The 23,920-nt window shown below is 48.3% G+C and overlaps 1 long non-coding RNA gene across 2 annotated transcripts; it reads left to right on the top strand.

The window, feature by feature from the left end:
• Positions 1-11,600: 11,600 nt before the first annotated feature.
• On the top strand, positions 11,601-23,698 carry LOC109452150 (uncharacterized). 2 transcript variants are annotated; one of them, XR_012490397.2, is made up of 5 exons: positions 11,601-11,930; positions 15,412-15,478; positions 19,331-19,830; positions 20,537-20,759; positions 21,096-23,698. It is a non-coding gene; the product is annotated as an uncharacterized LOC109452150 (long non-coding RNA). The 2 variants fall into 2 exon arrangements; XR_016019623.1 differs by having other exon boundaries at positions 19,331-20,759.
• The last annotated feature ends 222 nt before the right edge of the window (positions 23,699-23,920 follow it).

The raw sequence follows: 23,920 nt of genomic DNA, 5'->3' as shown, positions 1-23,920 counted from the left end.
TTGACAAATGTTACAAAGGAACGTTGCCTAGCGTCCTCATAAGTGGTCCCACAGTGACCGAGGCCACCTGCAACCAAGCTGCACTAAGGAAAGTGAGAAATCTGGAAACAAAGAAATGGCCTTAATCCATGAGAAAATTGTACCACAGCGTTTCCCAAGGAATATCCTTTCGAGTAGTAATTCCACAGGACGGTAACAGGTATTAAATAACAAAAGAGCCCGATGCTCGAACAAGCTTATAAATCACTGATTAAACACTATTTAAGTAGGTATGTTTACTGCAGTATTTTTTTTTTTGTAGTGTTTAATGCTGCAATGTGAATTATTAATTTCCAGGAGGAGAATACAATATGCGATATTTCCCAAACTCCTCGACCACAGAACCATATTTTAAGGAGCACTGGGGGCCTGCTTCACGGAGCACACTTGAACCCTGTATTACATACCAGTGTGTAGAAACCGGGCATGATTAAATTCGTGAGCCTGCTCGAGTGAGAGGACAGAATACCTGCTCTTCTCAGTCCAGCCCTCTATTCGGCCTTCACCATCTGATTCAATGACATACATCATATAACTCTATGTTTGAAGAATAGTCACTCACTGATTTTGTAAACTTCATATTATACCATTGTACTAACATGGTTTTGTTTTTGTTTGTTTGTTTCAAACACCGTGTTTTGTAAAGAATTTTTTTTTTCCCACAGTGCATTTTAGAGCGTTCGTCCCCAGCCCTGAGATTTCTGCAGTGCTGTTCTGAGTTGGAAAGTGACGTTGTAACTCAGTGTACCCAGTCACTGACCATCATGGCCTTTAGGTGTTATTCCCAGGAAGGGCTGATGGATACCTGTCAACACACATAAAAGGCTTCATTTGTCCTAGTGACGAACAAAAGGTCAGGCTGTGGATCTCAATGTCAATTGTCACTGTGGTGGCATCAGACTAACCGCAGTGGGTTCCAGCCTGTCCAGGATAGCTCCCATTTTGATCACCCCAGAGAATTCCATGGGAAGAAGCCTGGAATTGTGTGAAACTGACAGATGGCACAATGCTGGGAAGAAAGTTCAATACAATACATGACTGTATTAGCTTCCTGGGGAGGCAATAACAAAGTACTACAAAGTGGGCAGCTAAAAACAACACAAGTGTATTCTCTCACAGGTCGGGAGGCCAGAAGTCCAAGATCAAGGTGTTGGCAGGGCCCTGCTCCCTCTGCAGGCTCCAGGGGAGGGTCCTTCCTGCCTCTATTCAGCTTCTGGTGACTGTCACTATCCTTAGGTTGGACTTCATCACTCCGCTCTCTGCCTCCGTCATCACATGGCCTTCTCCCTGTGTCTGTGTCTCTGCGTCCAAATTTCCCTCTTCTGCAGAACACCAGTCAGTCAATGAGGGCCCACCCTAATCCAGTGTGACCTCAACTGTATCTGCAAAGACCCTATTTCCAAATGAGGTCATATGCACAGGTACCAGGGGTTAGGACTTGAAGACATACTTTGGGAGGACACAATTCAACTCAATATAATGACCAAGAGAGGTTGACAAAAATCTTGACAACTAAAGCAAAGGAGTAAATATACAAGAAGAAATTTAATAACGATCATTTAAAAATTTACACTTGGGTTCAAAACTACATCTAATGTGTCTACATGAAAAAAGAAAGATTTGAAGAAACATGTATCTGAAGAATCTTAGGTATTTTAGTTGACTGCAAAGTTCCCATGAGTTAAGCCTGCATAGGGCTGGTGGAAAATGCCAGCAAGACCTGAGCCTGGCGTCTCAATGAAAGGCCATGGTCACCTTTTTTAGCACCAGGAAGTACAAATCCAAAGCGCCAGTTTTAGCTACAAACACCAGACATTAAAGAGGACATTGGCAGGCAGGAAAGTGTTCAAAAGGCGTCTCCAGGAAAAGTCCAAACCTATGATTCATGAGAAACGATGGAAAAAAACTGGTGATGCTGTGAGAAAAAATGACTTGAGGAGAACAAGACCACCATGTTTAGATACTGCAAGGGCAAACATGTAGAGCAGAACTGGGGCTGATTTCCTAAATCTTTAGGGTCACTAGTCATAGGGAAATGGGTTTGGGTGCGATATACGACCCGATTTGGGGGCTGTTGACATAGAAGACCACTCACGTGGAAGGCAGGTGAGCCCTCATCCGGGACTCATGGCAAGAAGGTCTCCATCGCTAAGAGGCTGTCATTACTCTTGGCTTCAGGAAAGAATAAAACAGTGAGTGGAGCTGAGATGCCTTCCAACTCTGCCCGAAGTGGGCTCTTGGTGCTGTTCTCAAACTGCTGGGCTCTGCCCCACAGAAACCTCTCAGATGCCAGCCTCATGGTCCCAGGACCCAGGGGGAGCCAGCTGGATAGCAAGGTCTCCTGCTAGCAACAAAAATGGGGGTGGGGTGAGGCATGATAATCCAACAATCCACTCTTAGTGTCTGTGGCTGCTGTGAAAGTCAGCTGAAATCTTCTGAAAACCAACCAAGCATCCCTAATGGGCTCAGTGCTGCAGATTCAGCTGAAATAACCAGGACGTCCTCCCCTCAACCAGAGGGGTAAGGACGGGGGTTCAGGGAAGGGATGTGGGGAGGCAGGGGGATTTCCAACCATGTCCTCACAGATTGCCAGGCACCTTAGAGAGTTCCAGAGTCCTGCAAACTGAAAAATTTTCAAGCACGTACATATATACGTGACCCCAGACATATAAGTCGTATCTACCTGAAGGTTATGACCCAGCTCTTACCTGTTCAACATATTGGGATTCTGGATAAGATTTCGGTTTACTGACTAAGGGTTTAAAAGAAAAATTAATCCTTGAGAAGTGGATTAAATCTAATAGTATGAAACACTGTAGGCTACTAAATACATAATAAAAGAAAATGAATGAATGAAAGAATAAGTGAGTGAATTTTTTCTCCACAGATCATAAACGGTTCAGGTGGAGGCTACAGATTTGAACTAAAGGGAAACAGTGTAGCTTGAAGCTCAGGTGTCATGTAGGACCTTCCCGTTGTCACCAGGGCTAAAATGTTTCCTCCAGTGACCTCTGAATTGAACATCCAGACACACAGGAAGGGAGGACAGGTAACCAACAGGTAAATGGCCGTTTTCAGTCACTCCCTCTCAAATCAGGCATCAGTGTATTTAGGGCAGGGGGATTACAGTCCTGTTTTTAACGTTGTCGTTTGCTTGTTTCTCTCTTTGCCTTTTCAAACCATCTGCCCCTTTCCCGTCCTGCAGCGTCTGTTCCTGGTTGAAGCAGCAGAGCGTCCATCTTCACCAGGCAGACGAGGAGCTTCGGCCGCACAAGCAGCCACCACAATAAGCCGAGCAGCTCCTGGAAGGACACAAGTCCAGGTTCCTTCCCCTGGTTCATACTTGCATGGCCTTTTGGTCAGAGAAGGAGGGATCCCTCAGGTTGAGAAAGAGACCCACTCCTTGCTGGGTGGTCACTAACCAGACACGATTCTATCCCTAGGTGACATGTCTTGGTCCCAAACACTCGTGCCCTTTGTCCCAGAAATCTGGCTCCGACAAAGTGACCTTGAGAAGCCTTTCCTGGACAAGGGCCTTTAGTGATGGTCTGTCCTCAGTAACCGGCTGCCGTTTCTCCTGAGGTTAGGCTGGATCCCAATGCTACGTTGCAAAGACGCTGCCTTGCACTTATGCTTCCTCCCCCACAGTACTCTCGCTGGCAGATGGGTCTTCAGTATTTGCCCTCAGCGCAGTGAGGAGGAACGGACTTGGCATCTGGACTCTGAAGACCGTCCTGCTCACTCTCAGGCTGCGTAACTGTCCTGGACAGTGAGCCAGTTGGCCTGATGATGCACCCACCCCACTTGCTAGCATCAGCGGCCCTGCCTGTGGCCCTGGGCCTGGGAGTCCTGGACGCCTAGATGAGACTGTCCTTCTCTCTCAGGCTCAGCGCACGGGAGAAAGACCCCGCGAGGTACAGAACAGAACGTCACACTGGGCCCGAGTATCCGTGCTCTCTGGGGTGGGCTGCCATTTGAGGTCATCAGTCATTTGGAGAGGAAGCTGCAGGGCACAGAGCCTCTGGGATGCCCAGGGATGTGAGGCCGCGCCGTGTGGAGAGGCAGAGCAAGGGCTGGTCCTGCTGGCACCGACTGCCGACCCCTGGCTAGATGTTCTGGAAGCTGCTTCCCTGAGAGCTTCACAATTACCCTACGTCTTGAGTCCTAAGGAGCCTGGACAAGAACACCGAACTCCTTGAACCTCGGTCCCTCCTCTTTGAAGGGGATCAGTTTCAGAAGTGGGTGGGATAAAGCAGCCCTGACAGCGTCTGGAAGGGTAGCTGTCATTCCATCCTTCATCGATACCCTAAATCAAGGGTCAGCGCTCTTTCTCTGTTCAGGGCACATAGTAGGTATTTTTGGCATCTGTCACAACTACTCAGCCCCATCATTGCAGTTTGAAAGCAGCCATAGACAATTGTACACAAATACACAGGGCTGAGTTCCAATAAAACTTTATTTATAAAACCAAGAGCATAGCCAGATTTGGCCCACGGGGTATAACTTGCTGATTCTGGTCCTAAATTAGTCCTCCGCCTTTCCCTGGAGTGGACATTTTCCCCTGCCCCCCTACGCACACGGGCTGCTCTGCTGTGCCAGTACACCTCGTGTGGGCACACCAATCTGTGGTACACAGAGCGGCCGGGTCAAACGTCGGAGGCCCAGTTAAGACTGAATCTCAGAGTAGCAGGCGATCATCTGTGTCAGTGTAACTATATCTCACACACTGCATGGGACATACCTATTCTAAGAAGAATTGGCTGTGTATCCAAAATCCAGATTGAACTAGGCACATTCTATTTTTATTTGCGCAGCCATCGACCCTGGGTGCGTGTCACAGTGGCTTGGGCAGCAGCGTGGCAGCATGGAAGCTCAGGTGCAGGACAGCTTCCTGCAGATGGCCCTCGGACTTGTTCTGTCCTGCAGAGTCTCCTCCCGAGTCAGCAGGGCTGAAGGTGGGATAGAGAAAGCACCAATGTGTTGGAGCGGGGCGGATGCCGGTCCTGTGACTTCCTGGGACCGGGACCTGGGGGTGTGAGCCAGGCCGACCAGCTGAGCTTTGGCCTCAGTCGACCCCGAGAACCCAGGCAGCCTTCCCTGCCCCAGAGGGGAGCAGAGAGTTTCCCTTGCCAGCTTCACAAGCCAGCCGCCGCTTCTGAGGACGTTACACGTTCTATGTCACTGGAGTGAGCACCTCCTTCTCATATTGACTTCAGCCTCTACTCTTTTTGTAAGGAAAAAATACAGCATTGTGACTACGTGCACCCTTTACCCCCATTCTTCTCCACCAGTGTTCGAACTGATTATGTAAATGTACCGTGTTAGTGGTTGAAAATTTAATGCTTAAAAGCTAATGAGTTATAAATATGTTAGTAAGTATTTTCATGCCTAAGTACACAAACGAACTTCTTGACTGTTATAGCAGTATTGTCAGGGAGGTGCTGTTATTAATTCTGCTTCTCAGTTAGGGAAACTGAGGCACTAGGAAATTAAAGATCATGACGCATAGGTGGGGAGACAGGGTTGGAACTCAAGGGGTTCGAAACCAGAGTCCAGTCTCACCACACTAAGCCCTCAGAAAACTGTCTAAGCACATTTAGGATGGTTTTCAATACGGAACCCTGTTCCTAATAGCTTGCTTTACCCATGGTATTTGCTCTCCTTTGATTATTACAAAAAAAACAAATTAATATAAAATAAAGCAAAAAAAAAAAAAGGAAAGAAAAGGAAAACTACCATCAAATACAATAACTTAACTTTGTAGTTTATTACTTTATTACCTTTATTACTTTCTAGAGTGAGTTCTGTGCCCAGGTGTGTGTGTGTGTGTGTGTGTGTGTGTGTGTGTGTGTGTGTGTACCTTTGGTAAATATGCATATTTAACAAAATTGAGGGTCCCCCCCACACCTGACTTTTTGAAGTAAAGATGCTGCCTGTTCTTGCTATGGTCCAGCTCCCTGTGAGTACAGCTCATGACCACCTCCGCCTCCTCTTTCCCAAACGACCTCTGCGCGTTTACTTGTCCTCACCTCTTGCTTACGGGCCAAAGGTCACAACAGGACAGTGTCAGGCATTGGACAGGAACCCAGAAAAGTGCCAATTCCCATGCCTCTTCCCCGCAGCCCTTTCCTCCAGACGTCCCCACTTGCTGATGCCACATTGAAAGTAGATCCCATGAGAGACGGGGCGAGTGGGAAAGGTGAGATGGGCGAGGACAGGAAAGAAAACCAAGAAGAAAGGAAACACAGCGTCATTCCGGGTGGACAAGCTACACAATACTAAGGTGCTTGACTAGACCAGGTGATGCAGGACGGGTCCATGGGAGGACTGGTGGGCGTTGCAGAGGGCTGTTCGGGGGCCACATGGCAGTCACTGGCTTGTCCCACGTGTGTTCAGGGCTTTGAGCTGAGCTCTAGGGGAAGGAAACCAGCCTGCTCTTGGGGAGACCTTTACAGAGGGAACAGTGATACAGGGAGCCAGAGCGGGAAAAGGCTGGTGGGATGCCAGCAGAGAGGGGAGGGGGTGCGCAAGACCACTCTGCACCCAGAGGCCGCTTAGCAGTGAGTGTCCGGGACGCCCCAGCATGGAACCAGGTGGCTGAGTTTCGAGCCCCACTGAGACATACCAGTGGGGAGATTAGAGCAATGTCCTGAAATCCTCAAGACCCTGGCATCACTTATGGAAAAGGGGGACATTAAGACTTTCTTTCAAGTTGCATTAAACCATAATATAATTCAAAGCCTTTGTTAGTTTCCTTTTGTGTTTCTGTCTCCCCGTTTTTAACCAGCTTCTCAGCACTGACAACTTCCTTTTGTTCTTACTTAAAGCCTAGTTCAGGGCTAAGAAACTGTCCTGTTCGGCTGCACCCCAGACACATGGCCGAAAGCAATCTGGTCCATCCTGCCCAAAACTCCAGACCCCAACAGCCTGGCCCCGCTACCGTCCCACCTCCACCTCCACTGATGCCACTGGCCACAGAGCAACCGGAGACAGTCCCCAGTTCTCCAGAAGCCCAGCCTTCTGTGTAAGGCCTCTCCTAAGGGCAGGTGGGGATTCCGGGGCTAAATGCTCTGCCATTTGGACAATGCTTCTCCTTCCTCAGGGTGGAGCTGAAGCATTCTTGGGGGTCCCAGGGACCTCCCTCAACCTGGGTAAAGAGAAAACACCTTTCTCAGCTGACCTCTCCCTGAACTGCCTTCATTGGCACCGAACACAGTGATGCTTTCACTGGTGCTGTTTTCTCCTGCACAATGTTTATGGAAACCAGCATTTATTTTTCTGATGGGATCGTGAAAGACGGGAGGGGGCCATGGAGATGATGGAACGTGTCTCGGTAACAAAAGCTGCAGGGCTGCCCGGCGTGCTGACTACACAATCTATCTCCATGTCGTTTATTCCATAGATGGAGTCTGGAACAAATCGCAATATTTAATGCACAATTATGGTTTTCAATAAATTGTTCCCAGATGGCTCAGCAAAATGGCATTAAGCAGAAAATAAGAATGATCAGATTTTAATGAATGTTTGTTTCCTTTGCCTTGTTCCTTCATAAATCCTAGTTGAATCTGTAGTTCAAGAATTTATCAGGTGGTGGGATGAGGGGTATATGTGTGCATAAGGCCTCAGACACACGTGCATATCTGATATACACACACGCATACGGAATGAGCCTGCATGCCTATGATGGGATGAAGATACTGCATTTTCTCAGTGTGATTGTGTCCCAGGCATTGTGCTCAATTATGTATGTCATCGTATTCCTCACAATTCTGCAGGAAAGGTGATGCTATTTCCATTTCAGAGATGAGAAGATTGAGGCTCTGAGAAGGTAAGTAACTTGTCACTCAAAAGCTTGGTGACAGAGGTAGGAAGTGAAGCCCCTCCGTGTGGCCCACAGGCCTGTGCTCATCTCACGGTGCCACATTGCCTTCCCAGGACAGGTGACAATATATCAGACGGACAGATGGACTGATGACAGACACCAGGTAAATGCACAAAGCAGGTCTTAGCACACCAAGCTGGTGCCAACTCTGGGGCCTCTGAACTTTGAACTTTTATGGCAAGCTCCGGCTCACTGGCCTCTGCATGGCTAGCTACCTCTCGTCATGACGCTCAAGTTCAAATGTCACATCCAAAAAGACACCTTCCCTGAGCTGTGGTCACCCCCCAATTTCTTTATCACATCCCCCTGTTCTATTTTCTCATCACAGCTACGTCTCTAGCTAATGAATGTCTGACCCATCCGAAAACACCAACTCCATGAAGTCAGGGTTCATCACTGAACCCCTGGAACCTAAATATTGATTCAACACCTACGTGGGGGCCATGTTGGACCACTCCCCACTATCTACTACATGTGTGAGGTTTGGGGGCACCACCTGCAGACACTCCCGAGCGTAGTCCTTGGCCCGTCTAGTGGTGGCAACACTAATTCAGGTCATGTCCTCTGTTCCCACATGGTCTCGGGTCCAGCATTCAGGACACTCAGTGTTTCTCTCTCCCCAGTACATGGGCACACGTCGCATGGAATGTCAGCTGTGAAGACCTGTGCCAAGACGCGAGGGAAACCCTGCTTCTAATCATGTCACACTGAATCAGATGGAGGGGCTGCACCCACGCACGTCCCTGCCTCGCTGAGAACAGTGCCTCGTCCTCCTGTCTGTGGCACACGACTGTGTTGGTAATGGCATAGCACACAGGTGCCGGCGACGCGTACCTAACGTGTGCACAATCTCTTTTAGTTCTTGTAACAGTCTCCTGAGGGGGGCGCTGTTATGGTTACTCCCCTTTTATAAATGATGAAGCTAAGGTCGAAAGGAGTCAAATGATTGCCTACTGAGCGGGTGGTAGATGTGGTCAGATCGAACCCGGGCACTTTGACACTCAAGGTCTGCTCCTCAACCAGCAGAATCCATGTCTCACGGGAGTCTGTTGGGAATGGAGAATCTCAGGCCCCATGCAGACCCGCTGAAGCAGCACAGGCCCTTGGATAAGACCCTGGGTGGTTTGTGTGCACGCTGCACAGAGAAGCTGCCCCAGGGGCCACGCTCTTAGGCACCACACTCGGCTGCCTCTCTCTCATCGCCCTTCCAACACCTCAGTCATTCATTCTCCCTCAGTACACGTGTACTGAGCAGCCACCAGGTCAAAGATGCACGACCAGGTTCTGGGAACATAAATAATGTGAAAGCCGCCCTCGGGTCTGGAAGCCATTTCACGCCAAGTGGGGCTCCCACAGAGATCCTCTCAGCTATGAGAAAGCATTTCCTTAATAAGAAACTAGCATGATTTTAAATTTAGAGAATTGGTATCTGACTTTTGTGGGAGTTTAAACTCCAACAAAAATGCCATGTTGTCTCATCTTAATTTATCTTCGATCTATGGTAGCACCATTCACAGATTTGAAGATTTTAAAATATGCTTCATGTGAGTGCTGAAAAAATGACAGAGGTTAGTCAAACATACACGCACACGCTCACATACACACGCACACACGCACGCACACACAGACAACCAGGGCAGCCCTCTTGAAGTTTCTTCCAATAGCCAAATCTGGAACAGTCTGAGCAACCAAATAAGTAATGATGCAAATAAATTATAACCCACAGAATAAAACAAATGTCTATCAGTGCACACTGATATAAAAAAATAATTCTGTGGGAAAAGGAAGACGCGCTCTTCCTGACAGTTTCAATGAACAAGTGTAGAAGGAATAGAAGATGGAAAGAGAAAACTGCCGCTTCGCAAAGTGCCAGCAATAATTGCTGCACACGAGAGTCGTTGCTGGATGCTAATATTAACGGGCAAAGAGAAGAATGAGAAGCCTGATACTTGAATGGTCTTGAACTATCTCCCCACAAGATGCCTATGAAATACAACGGAAAAAAATAATAACTTGACAGTGGAGAAACCTGGCAGATACCACCTTGGCCACGAGAAGGACCTTAACCACACCAGTAACGTCCTATGCCTCAATATGAGTCACAATAGCACTTCTGTGGTGTTCTTGCCAAAAACGCATAACCTCCATCTAATCGTGAGGGGACACAGAAAAACCCAAGTGGAGGGACAAAGCTGAACAGAAGCAGGCCGGTGCTCCTGAAAACAGTGTTCAAGTCCTAAAAGGCACAGAAAGACAGAAAGAAATGTCCCAGATTGGAGATGACTAAGGAACATGACAAGGAAATCCTGGCCAGAAAAAGGACATCAGGGGACAAGCTGTCAATTTGAATAAGGTCTGTTATCACTTAATAAGGGTGTCTGAGTAGTGAATTCCGCGGTGAATCTTTGTAGTGTGATGGCATAACACTTGGGGGGTTGGATGAAGGGTCTGCGGGAACTCTGTGTATAATTTTTACAATTCTGTAGCCCTGACATGCTTTTAAAATAAAAGAAAACTTAAAGCATGTGTCTCAGGTGAATGGGCTCAAGCCTTGCCAAGCGGGACGGCTCTGCAGAGCCTGGCTCCCCGCAGCCGGGAGGACGATGGGCAGAAATGCACAGCAGTTCCAGGAGGTTCCACAGCATCGCTGGGAATTAATTTGAATTATGCCATTAAACAGATGTGCTCCGTGGGGCATGGACGACTTTTTATTTCTTAAATGTCTAACCTGCTGCTGCATCAGATGGCATCAAATTAATTTTACAGAGTTATCAACGAATGTGACATAACAAGCCATGGCACAGCCATATATCATCACAAGTCATGGCAGAGGCGCCACCAGGCTGGGGATGGGGTGCTTTGTGCTGTTCCTGGACCAGACCTGACCTGACAGGCATCGGATGACTCTCCACGCATGTCCCGAGCACACTCATGTGTGTCTGAAAACGTAAGTGTGAGCTAAAAGTCAAACCACCCAACTCAAAGAGACCTGTCTACAACCACCACCACCAGTTAGTTGATAAAAGTTCATTATTTACACTTGAAAATGCAAGGTGCATATGCGGTCTGCTTTATACAGACATCTTATACATTTAAGTATAGTATTCTGTTTAGAGAACCAAACACGGATGTATCATATACGTGTTTAAATATTTTCTACAACATATATCCCAATAATAAATCTGTATTGTTCAGTTCAGCCAGTCTGAGTTGGTTTTCTTTCTCCAAGTCCAAGAGTCCAACTAGCTCGGGTCACTGGCAGTCTTGCCACCTCACCCAGCTCCTTTCTTCACCCCCCATGACCCTGGTTCTGGCCAGGGATCTGACCTTGACCCCACTCACCCCTGTCCTGCCTGCACGCCTGACCTCTGGGTCCAGACTCCTGCTGGCCAGCCTCCTTCTCATGGCTGTTCTTTGCCTGTGGGCCCTTGTGGCCTTGACCCTGACCTGACCCACTCACATGACCCTTTTGGGTCAAGTGAGATATTCGCCTCCTACTTTAAGCCCAATTTTAAGGTTTGTTGGGAACTGAGGCACAGAAAGGGCCTGATGAAATGCATAACTCCTCTCGGAAACACATGAACTTTGGCTTGTCAATGCCAGTCACTGGGATCATTTTAATTAAACATTTACCTCCCAGAGATATTTGTATGCGCTCCACTTGGCTGCTGAGAAACACCAGACACAGACGTGGACCTGGCGCATGCGGTCCCCATCTGCCTGGAGCTGAGTCCAGAGTTTGAAAATCCACAGAGGCCGGCGGTGGTAAATCCCAGCCAGAATGTGTCCCCGCTATGCAGGCCCTGCCGATTTCTGGTGACCGAAGCCCCCCAGCTGGGAGAGGAATGAGATCACAGAGGAGAAGCCCCAAAACATTTTAAGTGATCACGGCGCTCTGTTGGCTGTGAAGAGAAGGAAATGGCGAAGCTCAAAAGGGTTGGCCTCTGGTGTCTGAATTCTCCAAACAGCTGTGCGTCCAGGACCCGCATTTCACACCCCGGTGAATAAGGTCTGTGAACCCGGTTACCGAGGCTGCCCTGTGCGTACATAGAGCCCTGGAGCTTAAGGGAAATGCAGAGTCCCGGGTACTCCCAAGGACACTGGTATCCAATGCAGCTCCCCCGGATTATCTCGGTTACAAGCACATGATTGTCCTGCGATGGGCTGCAGGCTAAACTTTGAGAAACACCGAGCGATAAAAACAGACTGGAAAATAAATGCAGCAGTTCTGGGGCCCCTGTGGGAATCCTGCTCCCCTAGCTTGTAGACGGGGATGATTTCCCCAACCTGCAGACATCCCTCGTGATTCCAGCCTGTTGATGGCCGCTTTTCCATTTTCCAGGGAAGATACGGGATTGCTCCTTTTTTCGTATTTCTTTGATCCTGTGTGTATGTAAAGGGAGGGAGGCGTTAAACGCTCATGGAGTCACATCCCAACTTGCAAGAGAAGCTCGTGCTTGGGTTCTGGAAGCCCTGACGAACATGTCAGGATCAGCCCAACTCAGCGCCTCCAGTCATGTTTTCTGATAAGACAGTCAGTGCAGCGCATACGATGATAAACGATTTTTATCAGCGTTATCAAATTACACCAGAGCATGCAGGAGGACCTTTCATATGCCGCCTAAGGAGAAAGCACATGTCTGCTGGGAGTCTGGGCTCTCTGGGTTTCAATCCATTCCTATTATCCTAAAACAGGATGCGGCTCAGGGCCGAGTGCACCAGCCCTGCCTTCATACTAATTCAGGTCGGACACTGTCTCCTCGTTGTCACGTTCATTCTCTCCAAGCACAGGTTGAATCAGAGTCTCAGAGACCCATCGGCGTTTCAGCGTAGTGCAGTCCTGGTTTCAAGGAGTACAAGGCAAAGACAGTTATCGTGAAAAAATTAATGAACTGTGGAGGCCGGGTTTTGTGTAGTGGGACCCAATCCTGACAGTGTGAATTAAAATCCCAGTTTTTCTCAGTCCGAGCTGTGCAACTGGGTCAGACAAGTTCTTACGTGTCTCTGTGATTCGATATCCTCATCTGTAAAATGGGCGTAAAAACATTGTCTTCTGTGTAAAACGCCAGTGAGAATGAAAGAAACATTCACACAAAGCACTGCACACAGTACCTGGCACCTTGGGACTAGGCAATAGTTAGGAGCTGCTGTGGGTTTTCATGCCCTGGTGAGACCTGGGACTTAGCAAAGACCTGCAGCAAAGTACTGGTGATCAGCGGATTGTCAGAGAACTGGAGTAAAGCCCCAGGGGAAACGTGAAAAATGGAAGGATACGTTATTAAAGACGCTCAGTCAGGAAGGAAACTGGGCCCTGGATCCTGCTTGGGACCCTCTGAGGACAGTATAGAATTGTCCCTCCAAGGGTTCATTTACCCACTGGCTCACTGCGCCCCCACCCCCCAGAGTCGCCCCCTGGGGCACTGGCTGCCCACACTTCTGCACTGACAAGTAGGTTCCTGGGGTCTCTGCCCCCTGGGGAAGCCCCGGGCAGGAAATGAAAGACTCTCCGTGTGCTGGAGGCTGTCAGATAAGGACACCCGCAGGCAGAAGTCAGAAAGGGGACCAGAGGAGGTGAGTTACAGAGCTCAGGCTTAGGAAGCCAGGATGCTGACACTGGGGGGCATGAGTTAGCATCAGCTTGAGATTTGAGGGGTAGTGAGGATGGAAAGAGTCAGAGCTTGTGGCGGATGCCCTGTCACAGTGCTAAAGACGTAGCCAAGGGAAAAAGCCAACCACAAGCAATGCAGAATGTTCTCATGGTCAGGATGCTGGCGGCAGTTGCTACAGCACCCGAAGTTAACGATCACGCTGCCTCCGTCTGTAGCTGGCTACTCACTGCCTGATACCCTCAAAGCTCCCACATGGCATCCCTGGGACGAGACAGGGAGCCGTCCTTGAGAGATTTGAATAACGCTTGACCTGGTCTTGGGTGGTGGCTTGCCACTTGGGTCTAACATTACGACTGTAAGAATTGTCAACTGCAAGAAATCTATGGTACTTGAACAACAAAACAAAAACGTTAGAGAAAAGGCTTGAAAGAGCTCATTACAATCTATGTCACCCCCTCCTCGCACCACTAAACACGCATCCTGACAAGTCCTTACGGATGCAAGGTGAAAATTCAATCAAAGCAACGTTTGCGGACGTCCAATATCATGGCCATGATTAGCTAATAAAATCTCAGTGGCCTGATGATATTAGTTTTCTGGGTTGTAATTTCCATTTTTACTGCAATTTATCTTTGTCTGAGTCCAGATCCATTTCTTTCCAGCTCTGGGCACCAGCTAATTTGAATAAATGAGACAAGCACTGTGGACAGGTGAATATCCATCATATTTCCCACATCTCAGGGGACTGATGCCACCACACCATCCAGTGGGCGGTCCTGGCCTAAATGCTTTGCCGTGCTGGCATCGAATGAATGAATGCAGAAGCAGGCAGCCCGAGACAGCGAAGTACCCAACAATTAAGGGTTTGGTCTGGCGCCTGATTCCTTCCAAGTTTCTGTGACAGATTAAGTGTTTATGGCTTCCCACTGTCATCGCAACCCCTTCTTCCTCACGCCTGCTGGTAAGCTGTCAGCATAAACAATGTTCCCGCCTCGGGTCGCCCTCCGTGTCCATCAGACTCAGAAAAGCAGACGGCTATTGTCACTGTTGGCTAAACTCCCATTCGAGGGCAATGCTTTTTCTCCTCCGTGTGGTCCTCATCCAGCCGAAAACCACTTTTCAAAAAGCAATTAACTTTCCATTCAAAGTGAGGTGAACCAATTTCTCCTCCCATCCTCTCTCTAAAGACACTTCAAGTCTGGGGTCCTCAATGCTTTCACGAACGGATGCCACTTGAGAGAATTTTGTTCTAGAAGATTTCATGATCCACAAACTCGCGACTTCAACCCAGACAGGAGCCGGTAGCCCCCAGGATTTCACTCAGACTTGGTAGAAAGATTTTTCGATCTCTGGACCACAGCCGTCATTTTAACTTTTGTGTCTGCTTTACTCTCTCCTTCAGATGACCCTTCCTTCCTTTGCTTTCACATGGCCCCAAATACAACCCCACACAAATGCACACACAGACTAGGTTCCTTGGAAACGCTTGCAAGGGATCAGTGCCAGGGACCGCACTGACCAAAACTCGGAGCTGAGGGCTGCCAGATGATCAGCACAGCCCTTCCATGCCCGCGTCCTTGGCAGCTGCTGAGCCCTAACCTTGCACTGTCCACTAGTCACGTGTTGAGCACTTGAAACGCAGCTAGTGCAAACTGAGATGCACTAGGAGTGTAAAATACACACCAAACACAAGAAAAAAAGAATGTAAAATATTTCACTGGTAATTTTTATATAAAACACATGTTGAAATGACAATATTTTGGATATACTGAGTCCAATAAAATATACTATTAGAATTAATTTCACCCTGAAAACTTTTAAAATATAGATTCTAGAAACTATGGTTTTGTATGTAGCTCACGCTGTATTTCTGTTGGGCAGGCTGCTCTGGACCTTCCCTGAGTGTGCCAGCGTGCCCTTCTCTGCCCCAGATGCCGCTCAGAGTCAGGTAAGCATGGGGCCCACAGGTAGAGGGGAGTGGTGTGTGGCTGGGCGTCCACGAAGGGTAGGTTACCAGCTCAGCCAAACCTTCCCAGGTGAGAGGGTGGAACAGCCACCTCTTTGTAGCACAGTCGTGTGTGCATGCATGCGCGTGCGTGCGTGTGTGTGTCCCTGTCCCATGAGTAACTCCGTCATTCCATCTTAATCTGCATGTGGGAAGCCCAGAGCTTTGCTTTGTTTGTAGGAAGCCATCCTAACAGCCCCCTGAGTTTCGTTCCTGGATCCTGCTCTGCGTTGTGTATTAGTTTTCTGAGGCTGCTGTAATAAATTACCAAAACTTCGATGGCTTAAAACAACAGAAGTCTATTCCCTCCCGATCAGGAGGCCAGGAGTCCAAGGTGTCGGCAGGGCCGGGCTCGCTCCGCGTTGTCCAGCAGAGTTTCCTTCTGGCCGCTTCTGGCTCCTGGAGGCTCCAGGTGTTCGCTGGCAGAGGCAGCGCCACTCAGGGGCCTGCCTGCATCTTCACACGGCCTCCTCCGCTCCTGTCCTTGTAGCATCCCTCTGCTTCACTCTCATAATAGTATTTGTCATCGGGTTTAGGGCCTGTCTGGATTATCCAGGACAACTGCCGGCTCTTAAGATTCTTGACTTAAATGTGTTACCACAAAAGGCAATATCCATGGTTCCAGGAATTTGGACACACACATATCTTCTCGGGGCGAACACTACGCCCACCACAGGGGATGAAAATGAACCCCTGGTCAGACCTCCGATGAGCAGGAAACAGCTGCGTTCTCATTGCCTGAATTTCCTTGGTACCCCAGGATTCAGATGGCATATACCCCTCTTACCTCCAAACAGTGTAAAATGTGTTTTCTATTTTACTTAACTCTTATTTGCTCTAAGCAAATATCTGACAATTTCTCATTCCAGGAATTTGGCAATAAACTGCCTCCAGCCAAAATCCCTCCTATAAAGTAGATTGAATTCCATGCACATTTAATGTACAGGTTACTTTTCCAAACCACACCAGGAAGACCGAAGCCAGGACGCTGTCTCAGGATGGTTGAGAGCTATTCATTATTATGTGCTTGGGGGCCCTTCATTTAGGTTCCACCCGGGCTCTCCATGGATCAGGCCCTCAACCATGCTTCTCAGAGTGCAGCCACCGGCCACATGCACAAAAACGACCCCGACACCAGTGACCTGTGTCAACCACCAGCACCTCCCCAGGCTAGGACCTCAGAGGACGGGAGTCTCAGAAACTACATTTCTAACAAACTCCCCTGGTGATTTTATTAAAGAAAGTTTAAGGATCACTGCCTGACCTTCTCTTGACCCCCACCCTTGAGGGAAGCCGAGGCTATGGGTCAGCCCACAGGACAGGGGTCAGCCACTATTACTGCAAGTGTGGGACAGGCCTAAGGCATCAAATCGTAAATCACACGGTGAGAACTTTGCATCTCTCCTTGTTGCTAGTCTGTCTTTAACGCCCCATGCTTGCTTATCTCCCCGTTTTGCAGAGAACAAGAGCAGGCCTCCGAGGCTGAGCCCGGGCAGGCCACAGCAACGGCCCGAAGGCCATCACATTCTTTGGCTTTCATTCGCGGCAAGTGATAATGCTTTTCGATTTCAAGTTCCCTTTTTAACACACTGTATTCCAAAAATAAGTAAGTCAGTGTAAAGGAAAATATTAAGAAAATAATAACGCAGAGAGAGTAAGCTGAGGAAGGTGGCAATTGATGAAAACACTTACTTATTAGTCAGGATTCTCCAGAGAAACAGAAATACACATATATAAAGAGGTTTATTATAAGAAATTGGCTCCTGGGGTCATGGAGGCTGACAAGTCCCAAGATTTATAGTTGACAAGCTGGAGACCCAAGCAGGCGAGTGGGGTAGGTCCAGTCTAAAAGCCAGCAGGCTCGCGAGCCAAGAGGAGCTGACTTTTCAGTTGGAGTTGGAAGTCAGGAAAAGACTGGTGTTCCCACTCAAGGCGGTCAGGCAGGGGGAGCGCCCTGTCACTCAGCCTTTTGCTCTATTTGGGTCTTCAGTTGATTGGCTGAGGCCAACCCACATGGGGGAGGGGGACAATCATCTGCTTCACTCAGTCTCCTATTCAAATGCCAATCTCATCCCTCATAGACACACCCAGAATAACATTTGACCAAATGTCTGGGCTCAGTCAAGGTAACACATAAAGTTAACCATCACACTGACCAGTACAACACAAGCAGTTAAGAATGAGTGTCAGTGTGAGTGCAGGCTCAGTGAGGGAGCAGCTTCTTGAGCCTCAGGGTTCACTCCAGCAGGAGCAGTTAATTCTCAGGTTGACCAGATGGTCAGACTAGAGTGTTCATGAACTTTCTGGCCAGAACAACTTGACTTAAGAAAGTAACTAACTTTTTTGTTCTGACCCTTGAATGTCACCTCACAGGGGCTCCCACAAAGCAGGGGCCACATCAGCTCAAACTTTCTCCTAACCTTTCTGACTCATGCCAGTATAGCTGGGGACCTGGGCTTCTCGTCAAAAGAAACCCAGCACATTGAAATCCAAATGTGACTGTGATCATAAGGGTCATCACTACTCCCCTCCCTCTAAGGCGCTAATTTGCTTTGAGGTAAAATACTGAAATACAAAGTCACTATGAAGAAAAGGAATGCATTGTGGAAAGTGTTCATAAAAAAGATTTGAGGCTGGTTTATTAATAGGACGCATACTTTCTAAAAATAAATAGCTTGAAGTAAACATATAAAACAATCAAGGGCCTTATGATATTACTATATTCCTATTAAATCTGATTACCACTTAAACCCTTTACAATTATTTTTTTTCATCCACTTAGCAAATAAGACTTAAGTAACTGCTATAAATCAAGAAAAGCAAGTCTAGAGCTGAGCATTAAGGACTGTGAAGTGAAGAGTGTAATCCTTTAAAAACACAAATCTAATCCTCTCTCAAAACCTTCAATGCCTCCCTCTTACGTCTCAGAAAAGGGCCAAACTCCCTTGTGTGGCTGCCAGCACCTGTAAGGCCTGTGGGCTCCCCCACCCTCTATTGCCCTAGTAGGAGCCCTTCACCCACCAGTCCCAGCTCCAGAGCTGGGATTGTCAAGCCTTTTCTATAAGGCGCCAGATAACTAAATATTTTAGGTTCAGGGGCCCATAGGGGCTCTGTCATAACTAGTCAACTCTGTTATTTTAGCACAAAAATAGCCAAAGACAAATATATAAGCTTATGGGTTTGACTGTGCTCCAATAAAACTTTATTGACAAAACAGGTGGTGGGCCGGATTTGGCCCACGGGCCGTAGTCGGCTGACCCTGCTCCTCCGTCTCCAGGCCTGGCGCATACTCCTACTGCTGCTGGTGTGGACTCTTTCTTCCTGCCAAGCTAAGCCCCCTCTTCCCTTGGGATTCAGTAGGTATTCCTTTCCTAGGGAACTCTTCCCTGGCTCCTCAGGAGAGATTCTGTCTTTTAGAACAGTTACCACAGTTGTAATTAAAGTGTGTGTGTGTGCACATGTGTGTGTGAGATGATTCAGTCACTGCCTCTCCATGAATCACCCAGGACAGCCTGCCTCACTGACCATTATATCCCCAGCCTGGCCCCTGCTGGAGGCTCCATTAGTATCTGTCAATCAAATTAATAACTAATTGAGTGGTTGACTAGGAGAACAAGTGCATCCCTGAAAAAATAAAAAACTAGGAGAAGTTTGCATCCTTGATCTTTCCAAGCCTCATAAATGAAAGTATGAATAGACCCTTATTTTTTTCTTCCCAGCTCCCCTCTTCAGACAGGCGCTTGGATCCATGCAATGGCTTTGTTTTCTTTTCTTCTGATGTGTTTGTCCCTACAGAGTACGTGAGCCACTCTTTCCAAGATGACCTTCCACTCACCAGCTGCAGGGCCTGGGCGAGTTATGGAGCATCTCTGACCTTCCATTTGCTCATCTGTAAAAGCGACAACCACACTCACCTCCCAGGGCTGTTGTGGGGCGTCCGTCTCCAGGGCCTGACCATTGGTGTCATTAACAGTACATGACTTCCCATGATTTGGTGCATCAGTATTTCCTCTCTGTGTGGAAAGCCCACAGCAGGCACGGGGAGAGCCCAGGAAGCACTAACACTCTCAGATGACAAAGGCCAACTTGTGAACAAGTATCTTCTCTGGAAAGGTTAGAAACGTCCCATTTTCCCTTCTTATTAGCAGCATCAGATCTAATTGTGACATGTTTTTCAGGGGACACGTTGGGCGAGTTTGATATAAAATGCAATGCTGATGTCTACCGCACCAGTGTTTACAATCCACGTGTCCAAAGTTACGAGACAGGGAGGTAGATGACACATACAGCCCACGGTACGTTATGCAGCATTTAAATCGTGTATGAAGCATTTTGTGAAGATGTTATTTCATTTCATTATCATAAGAGTCCTATGGTGTGAGAGCTGTTACATCAACAAGTGATGAAATGGCAATCGCCCCACATTTTTAAGAGTTTGGAGCAGGATTCATACGTTCAAGCATGCGTGATGCAGTCCTCCGTGTATTCAACAAGTAAAGGTCAAGCAAATGTTATAATCACCCGCTAGGCAAAATATTGAAAATAATTACGTGCCTTGAATGTTTTCCCCGTTGAGTGTGGGAAGAGGGGTATAACAACACTTAAAGGAGTCTTGGGACTCCAGCAGAGGGCACACTGGGGGAGGGGCGGTGGGGACAGGGAGAGAGGAGGGTGTCGCACAGTGTAGGATTGCATTTGTTATCTAAGTGAGATCAGTTCTGACTGGGGAACCGGGAAATAGGTTAATATTAGCAAGAGCATCAGCAGAACAAAATAACCAGACAGGTGGGCGGGCAGGAGGGAGGCTCCGCCTTACAGGACAGTTTCCCAGGAGCCGGCGGGCAGCAGCATGAAGCGGCCAGAACTTCAGAGAGAGATGGAGAACAAGGGGTAGATGGGAGGCACCTCGCAGATCCATTGGGAAGTAGTTTATGAAACAGTCCTTGGTTCCCCTCTGCCGAGGTCTACAAATGGAGCCATTTTCCTCAATATCCAACTCAGAGAACAATCAGCCTCGGGTTCTTGTGAGCGGACGGTTCAGTGAGGCCTGAAGAAGCCAAGGAGGACCTGAGGTCGCTGTAAGCCTGAGTGGACGATGCAAATGTCCACTTTTCAGGACTGTGGAGGCCACCCCTTTGGACAGCATCTGCTCGCTCCTTTTCCTGCAGACACACCTGCATTCCCAAGGTGTAACCATCAGGAGGTGAATGCATCCCTGGGGCAGGTAGGTGAGGGCCAGGGGGAGATGACCCCTAAGTCAGGTGGGAGGCAGGGCAGGGAAAGAGGTCACGGTCACTCAGAGGGACAGGCTTCAAGGAAGCAGAGGGATTTCTGGGACTTTTTCTCCTATCTGCTGCTGAACTGTTCCAGATGCAATCTGATTTTTATGCCGAAGCCTCATGCACAGAAAACACACAGGATTACAGGCACTCGTTAAAAAGTATATATTTTCAGTGACGATGGTGGTGGTGATGGTGGTGGTGGTGGTGGTGGTGTGTGTGTACTTGAGCTGCTGAAATATAAACATCTTGCATATTTTATTGTTTTTCTTCCAACTCAGAAAAGGCCTTCCTTCTGGTTTGTCATCTGCAGTCCCCCGAAACCCAGGACGTAATCTGATCGAGGAAACTCAAACCCAGACAGGTGTCACGGGATCCGGAGTTGGCTTTTCTTGGGAAATGGCTTCTCCCAAGATTGCTGTCATTGGGAGAATGCGTTTTCACAAGGCCATTTTGGAATACTGGCTGTGACATTTGATTGGGCCTGCCTTTAAAGAGGTCAGGTTCAATTTAATAATGGTACATGTCATTACTATGCGTAACAGGAAAATACTGGCCAGTTGACAGACCTGAGGCAGATTGTATTTTTTCAACCATTTGATTAAGACCTTATAGAGACGGTAACCCAGCAGTATACATAAATATTGGAATGTGGTAGTAATTATAATGTGTGAACGGGGCAGAAAGGTTAATTCTGTTTCATTTCGACACCTGAAGGTGTCCAGTGAAATGTCAGTTTGAAATGTTCAGATAGACCCATGCTCCTTTCGGGTTTAAGTAAGCCAAATACACATCTGATATTAGCAGAAAAGCCAATAAATCAGGGAAAAAACATAACTCAAACCATATTCCATTATCCACGCTTCAAAGGCTGATATCTGAACAGAAATACCATCTAACCATTTGGATCACTCATAGAGTTCCAAAGGAAGATGACTTATTACCTAGTTTGTACAGGAGACACAAACAGCAACAAACCTCCGTTACTGAGAGAAGGGGTTTCAGGCCCTCATGGTCCGTGACGTGTCCAGATCATGAGCAAGTGGGACCCCACCGTTATGGGGACAGGAGCAACACAACAAGTACACTTCTGTGCAAGAGCTGTCCTCAAAGTGAAGGGCAGGTAGCAGCCGCGAGAGCGCAGGACCCATTCGTTGTGTGATGGCCAGGGGGCAAGGCGGGGAATGAGGAGAGGCCTAGTAGGGTGGGGGCCACCTGACGCTGAGCTGCTCCTCCTGCCGAGGTCTGCAAGGTGTACCTGCGTCTTCCCTTCATCCATTTCCCACACCCACCGGCCAAGATCTAACTGTGACAAGAAGAAGACAGATGTGGTTGTAACTCCAGGAAACCTCAGTAATGAGAGGGCACAGGGGAGACCTGTCTGTCTGTCTGCCTATGTCCTCAAGGAGAAGGGTTTCCCAGGTTTCTTTGTAGCTTGTCCCCTGTCCCTGAAAAGGAGCTTAATGAATGAATGAATGAATGCATGCATGCATGCACTTGAGGAAACTCTTTTGAGTCCTAAGCCAAAAATGACTGTCTTTCAACCTCAGGCAAGTCATCCAACTCTTGTCTTTTTGTTTGTTTATCTAAAACATGCAAATAACAACCCCCTAGCGTGTGAGGATGAGGGCCACGTCACAGAGGGACACTCAGCTCAGCCAGGGCTCGCTGCCTGCCAGTGCCCCTTCTATCTTTCCAGGACACAGTTTCCTTGTCTGGAAATGGAGTTTATCAGACTAGATGTTTCTGAGGTCTCTCCCTGCTGAGACTCCAAGATTCTAAATGCACAAATGAATGCACAGACTTTGGGGGTGGGGGGCGGGCAGGAACGCTCGGTAGGGAGGGGACCAGCTCCCCAGAAGGTGACGTGTGAATGCAGTGGGTATGGCTGGACCCCATGTCTTGGCTCAAATCCAAGAGAAAACATTCTTTTTTTCAATCAATATCCTGACTGACAGGTTCTGCGGGGCTCCGTCTGCCCCCCGTGGAATGCAGAAGTGCAGGAATGAGGCATTCCAAAACACAGTCCTTAAAAACAGACAAGCCCTCCCCCATCACTTGATTCCAACAGGGCGATGATTCGCCCTGGCTCCTTTCCTTGGAGAAATGCTCAGAAAGGGACGTGAAGCGCAGGTGTGCCGTCTGACCAAATGGTCTGCACGCCTACCTCACGCGACCTAAAGCGACAAATAGGAAGCTGAGACCCCCTACGTCTTAATGTGGTTTTCATCTTATTCTACGACTCAGGCAAAAATCCTGCAGAATATACCTTGTGACAGTTCACAGATGAGTGGATTCAGAATTTGAAGGAGAATGTAAGGACTGTCCTTTCCAACCATACCATATAAGGAGGCAGAATGTCCCCCTGAACTTAGAATACAAAATAAAAGCAAAGGGTCCCCTAAGAGTCAGACTGTCCTACCAACACGTGAGGGCATGGACTCAGCATTGTGCAAACCTCACCTCAGAGAGAAGCCTGACTCCCTCACCCACAAAGTCCACAGGCCTTCCTTCTGAGGACAGAAAGTGCACAGGTGACGTGGACTGGTGGCCACGGGTGCCCAGGACAGAGCGCCATCTGGGAAAGTGAGGGGTATGGATGGGGGCAGCGTGTCTCTGCTGAGGACCAGACAGGTCACAGTGCCGAATGATCACCCTGCACGGCATGCTTGCTGGGCTCTCCTGGCCTGGTGACAAGAGGCAGCAGAGATGTCACTGGGCAAGGGCTGTGGACTCAGGTGCCGGGGCTCAGCCACAGCGTCCAGCACCTGCCTCAGACCTGCTGCTGCACCCGACTCTCATTTTCCTTACGTACACATGTATTTTCACACGGAACAGCCTCGATAAATGTTAGCTTAAAAAAAGACTCTCGTGATTAACCACTTTTGTTACGGGAACCCCAGTGCTTTTTCCTCAAGTCCGCCTACTTACATGCACTGTCCCCAAGAAACGCACGTGCAGTTTACAGTATAGAAGGAAAAAGTAGTTTAATGTTGGATTGGCCAACACGAAGTCAGGGAGTTTGTTCTCAAAAGACCCGACTCCTCGATGGTGAGTGGGTTACAGAATCTGTGGGGCAAAATCAAAAGACACCGTGGGTTAGGGG

Source organism: Rhinolophus sinicus, chromosome 17, assembly GCF_057876585.1.
Source record: "Rhinolophus sinicus isolate RSI-liver-muscle chromosome 17, RSI-T2T, whole genome shotgun sequence".
Taxonomy (NCBI): domain Eukaryota; kingdom Metazoa; phylum Chordata; class Mammalia; order Chiroptera; family Rhinolophidae; genus Rhinolophus; species Rhinolophus sinicus.
This window is presented reverse-complemented; position numbering and strand designations above follow the sequence as displayed.